Source organism: Somniosus microcephalus, chromosome 14 (genome assembly GCF_052327205.1).
Source record: "Somniosus microcephalus isolate GS21.2 chromosome 14, FLI_Smic_1.0, whole genome shotgun sequence".
In the NCBI taxonomy this organism is placed as follows: domain Eukaryota; kingdom Metazoa; phylum Chordata; class Chondrichthyes; order Squaliformes; family Somniosidae; genus Somniosus; species Somniosus microcephalus.
In genome coordinates this window covers 134,228,061-134,233,503 of record NC_141000.1, presented here as the reverse complement: position 1 = coordinate 134,233,503, position 5,443 = coordinate 134,228,061, and positions in this window count along the sequence as shown.

Genomic DNA, 5,443 nt, shown 5'->3' with positions numbered 1-5,443 from the left:
CTGCTCCACCATTCAATGAGATCATGGCTGATCTTCTGCCTCAACTCCATTCACCGGCCCTATCGCCATATCCCTTGACGCCCTTACTAGTCAGAAATCTATCGACTTCTGTTTTGAATATACCCAATGACTGAGCCTCCACAGCCCTCTGGGGTAGAGAATTCTAAAGATTCACCACCCTCTGTGTGAAGAAATTTCTTTTCATCTCAGTCCTGAATGGCCAACCCTTTATCCTGAGGCTGTGGCCCCTGGTTCTAGACTCCCCAGCCAAGGGAAACATTCTCCCAGCATCCACCCTATCAAGCCCTGTAATCATTTTGTATGCTTCAATGAGATCCCCTCTCATTCTTCTGAATTCAAGAGAATACAGGCCTTGGGGAAGGACAGACAGGTGCATCCCCGCAAGCTGGTGACAGAATAGTTTTCCATCTCTCTCATTGACATTGCATGAGTCGCTGATAATGATTCTGAAGCTACATCATATGGACTTATGATCATCTGCAAAATGCAATGTGCATGTAACCTTGGCATCACATCTCTAACTTTTTCCTTGACTCCCCCACAGGACCATCGAGAGCCCCCGTTCCCACTGTGCAGGAGGAAGAGCCTGAGATTCCAGCCTCCTCAGAGGAATCTGCAGCCTCTGAGGGCGCAGCGTCAGCAGAAATAAGCACACCCAGCACCAGCGCAGACACTCACACCTCGGGGGGACCTTCGGGACATAGAGTAGAGTTGTCACCTGGTGTATCACAACTCACAAGTGAGCATCAGCAGATTGTGGAGACAGGGACAGCAGTGGAGAGTCCTCATTGGAGGGCGCAGGACTCTGCCAGCTCGGCTCAGCTGCATGTCGACCCTCTTCCTCTGGGTCCATCCATAAGATCAGAGGTGATGGAACTCCATGCACAGATGCAGGAGTCCCTGGCAGGTTTTGTCTCCAGGGTCGCTGCGAGTGTGGAGCGAATGGAGGTGTCCATAGCAAACATGAGCAGTGGCGCATGAATGCATCAACACGGAAAGGATGGCTACCTACGTGGAAATGATTGCTGCCTCCGTGGTAAGGCTGGCTACGGTAGAGGAGAGGAGGGCTACGGCCATGGAGGAGGTTAGTCGCCAGGGTATGGAAAGCATGGTGAGTGTTCAGAATAGAATGACATCTCTTGAGGAGCGATGGGCATCTATTGAACAGAGAAACCAGACCTTCATGGAAGTCCTTCCGAGTAGGACTGCCATTGCAGATACGGGTCCCCATGGCCCCCCTGATGTGCAGCAAGGTGCTCTCCAGCCACTTGCAGGCGCGGAGGGGGAGCTGACCCATGAGAGGGAGGTTGGTGGCAGACCGCAAGGAAGTGGGGGCTCCTCTCCAAGCGCTCACACTTCGATGCCACTGCAGAGCCCTCGGTCAGAGCCCCGCTGGAGTCCACACCCAAGTGAGATAGACATCTCAACCCCTGCACAGCCGCAGGAGCAGCAGACTGCTGACGAGCCCTCAGGCTCGCCACCCCAGAGGACGCCCGCCAAAGGTGTCGAGACAGGAGCAGCAAGAAAATGAGCAAGGGGCCTCCACATCTGCTGAAGCCACAGGGGAACCACTACGTAGGAGCACGCGTAAGAGGAAAATAAAGCACAAGTAGAAACAAGGGGAGTCACTTAGGTGAAATGTTGTGTATATTGTAAAAATGCCATCAGTTGGTTCTTGTGCATAAAAATTCTGATGGCAACTGTTGCAGTTCTGGCGTGTGTCATTTCGCGAATGGGGCTTTCACATTGAGGGCTTAGGATTACTTGCAGTTGTCAGGATGCTGGTCAAATAGCTAGGAATCCGCAGGGTTTGGCCATTTTCGATGCTCAGGTAAGAAGCTGCGAGGCAAAAGAGTTTGATTTACTAGGCTAAGTAAATCTGGCCAGGATGAGTGCATTCCTTGCATCCCGGGCAGCAATGTTCTCGCGTAATGCTGCCGCTGGTTGATGGGCCTCTGCAGGATGCTCGTTTTCACCCTCCTCCTCATCATCATCATCATCCGAGGAGGGTATGTGAGGAGCCATTTGGTCCTCAGGAATCTGCAAGCCACGAAGCTGTGCCATGTTGTGAAGTGCACAGCAAACCACGACGATTCGGGAGACCCTGGCTGCTGAGTACTGCAGGGCTCCACCTGATCTATCCAGGCATCTGAAGCGCATCTTCAGCAAGCCGATGGTTTGCTCGATTATGGATCTGGTGGAAATGTGGCTGGAGTTGTAGCGCTCCTCAGCTTCGTTGGCTGGCCTCAACGGCGTCATTAGCCAAGTCCTCAGGGGATAGCCCTCGTCTCCAAGTAGCCATCCGTGAAGTTGGTCTGGCGGCCTGAATAGCGGAGGCACACTAGACTGGCGCAGTATGAAGGAGTCATGGCAACTGCCAGGGTACATGGCACAAACATGCAAAATCTCCTTCTTGTGGTCACACACCAGCTGAACGTTAAGGGAGTGGAAGCCCTTGCAGTTGACAAAAATACCTGGATTGCGATGGGGTGCCCTGAGGGCCACATGTGTGCAGTCAATGACGCTACACCCTTGGAAAGTCTGCCAGATGAGCTAATCCAACCGCTCGCGCCGTCACATTTGCGCGATCCCTGATGAAATGGATGTGATTGTGCGCAAGGGCAAACAGGGCATCGGTTACCTGCGTGATGCAAGTGTGCGCGGCCAACTGGGAGATGCCGCTGATGATCCCTGGAATGAGCCTGAGGCAAAAAAGTTGAGTGCGGTGGTGGCTTTGATGGCCACTGGTAATGCTTGTCCACCTGGTCCTCTGGGCAGCAGGTCTTGCTGTAGCATTGCGTTGATGTCAGTCACTACCTCTCGCGAAAGTCGGAGCCACCTTTGGCACTGCTGCTCAGACATGTTGAGCTGACCCTGCGTCTGTAGATCCTGTTTGGGGGGTATCTCCTCCGCCGACGGGCTTCCATGTGCTGGCCCCTTCTGGCCTGTGCTGCCTCAGGTGGGTGAGCAGCAGCCTGTCGCTCCTGCTGCTGCTGTTGTTCCTGGTTCTGCTGCTGCCATGCCTGGTGCTCGAGCTCCTCTAATGCCAAGAAGGGAAGGAGAAAAATGGCTCCCATGCTCCTGGCATATGCCTCCGCTGAGGCAGCGCTGAATGAAGGTGGCGAGAGGGGTTTCACAGGTTACACTGGAGATGTGTGTGAGGCTCCAACCTTCCACAGGTGTGGTTAAGCCTGGTAAAAGTTGCCCCAGGCCTGAAACAACAAAGTCCTGCCACCTGCAAATGACTGATCAAATCTCCTCTTTAATGGTTGACCTGCAGCTGATAGTCAGCAAGCCAATAGTGCTCATGCCAGGTTTCACAGGCGTGATCCCCACCAGGCGTGTTTTACGTGGGAAAGGGGTTAAAAATGCAAAGGCCTGTTAAAATGGCATTATAAAGGCCAATTATTGCTGATTAAGGGCCTTAAAGACCAGTCCCGCCTGTTGGAGGCGGGACTGATTCGGGACCATCAGACATGCCTGGGTTAAAATGGCTCGGGGTCGGGAACCAGGCAGGGGGGGGGGGTCCCACCCACCAGTTTTAGCAATTTTAACCCCCCGCACGCCTCAAAGCCCGCCTCACGGCTCAGTTAAAATCGACGCCAGAAAATTCAGAGGGGGAGTGAAAAAGAAAATAATAGGGGCAAAGAGAGAGTATGAGAATAGATTAGCAGGTAACATAAAAGGGAATTCAAAATATTACAGTGCTCGAAAGAGAGAATGTCCTTGAGGGGTCAAAGACAGAATCTATTTGGTTTGAGTTAAGAAATAATCACGGAGCTATTACGCTACTTGGTGTATTTTATAGGCCACCAAATAATGGGAAGGAGAAAGAGGAGCTGATTTGCAAGAAAATTACTGCGAGGTACAAGAACTATAGAGTAGTGATAATGGGAGACTTTAACTATCCCAGTATTTAATGGGGCAGTGATTGTGTTAAGGGCAGAGAAGGGGAGGAATTTCACAAGTGTTTTCAGGAGCATTTTCTTGATCAGTATGTTTCCTGCCCAATGAGGAAGGAGGCATTGCTAGATCTAGTATTGTTAAATTAAGTGGGTCAAATGGGGAATGTCAAAGTGGCGGGGGGGCATCTGGGGAATAGTGATCATAATATTGTAAGGTTTAGATTAGTTATGGAGAAGGACAAGGAACAATCTAGAATAAAAATATAGAGGAGGGCTAATTTCAGCGAATTGAGGAGTGATCTGGCCTGGGTAAATTGGAGTCAAAGACTGGCAGGCAGAAATGGAATGGAGCAATGGACAGCCTTTAAAGAGGAGATGGTTTGGGTACAGTCTAGGTACATTCCCACAAGAGGAAAATGGAGGGCAGCCAAAACCAGAGCTCCTTGAGTGATGAAGGCATTAGAGAGTCGGATGAAGCAGAAAAAGGGAGTGTATGATGGAAGTCACAAGAAGGGTTTTAAATCCCATTGCTGGCCTCTGGGAAATCCAAAGGGTTAATGCTCCGAACTCTGGGGAGTTCAAACAGCACCCATAAAACAAAGGACTTTTAGAATTAGCAGATGGTTGTAATTAATAGCTGGAGCTAAAAAGTGCTGATTGCAAAGGTCACCTCATGAATAGGCAGTGTTGTTTGAAAAGATTAGGAATGTATGGAAGTGCTCCTAGGGAAGACCAGTTGTAACGAAGACTGTGTTTGTATGAAGGGAGTTACATAACTTTCAACGTCTTGACCTTCAGTAACTAGTTGGAATCCGGCCAGGACAGGTTCCTGACATGTCGGCAAAAAATACCTTCAGCACAGAAGGCCATCGGCCCATCGTAACTGTGCCAGCTCTTTGAAAGAGCTTTCAAATTAGTCCCACTCCCCTGCTCTTTCCCCACAATCCTGCAAATGTTTCCACTTCAAGTATTTATCCAATTCCCTTTTGAAAGTTACTACTGAATCTGCTTCCACCGCCCTTTCAGGCAGAAGAAACTTCTTTACCCAGAGAGTGGAGAGAATGTGGAACTCGCTACCACAGGGAGTAGTTAAAGCGAGTAGTATAGATGCATTTAAGGGAAGACTAGATAAACACATGAGGGAGAAGAAATAGATGTTTATGCGAATGGAAGGAGGTTCAAATGGAGCATAAACACCGTCATGGACTGGTTGGGCGAAATGGCCTGTTTCTGTGCTGCATATTCTATGTAATTCTACATAGTACTTTCTAGATCACAACTGCGTAAAAAAATGTTTCCTCATATCGCTTCTGGTTCTTACTTTTTACCTTAAATCTGTGTCCTCTGGTTACCTGACCCTTCTGCCCCTTCTCCTCATCTATCAAAATCTTTCATGATTTATCATATCTTCCCTTAACCTTCTCTTCTATAAGGAGAATAACCTCAATTTCTCCAGTCTCTCCACATAACTGAAGTCTTTCATCTCTGGTACCATTCTAGTAAATCTCCTCTGCACC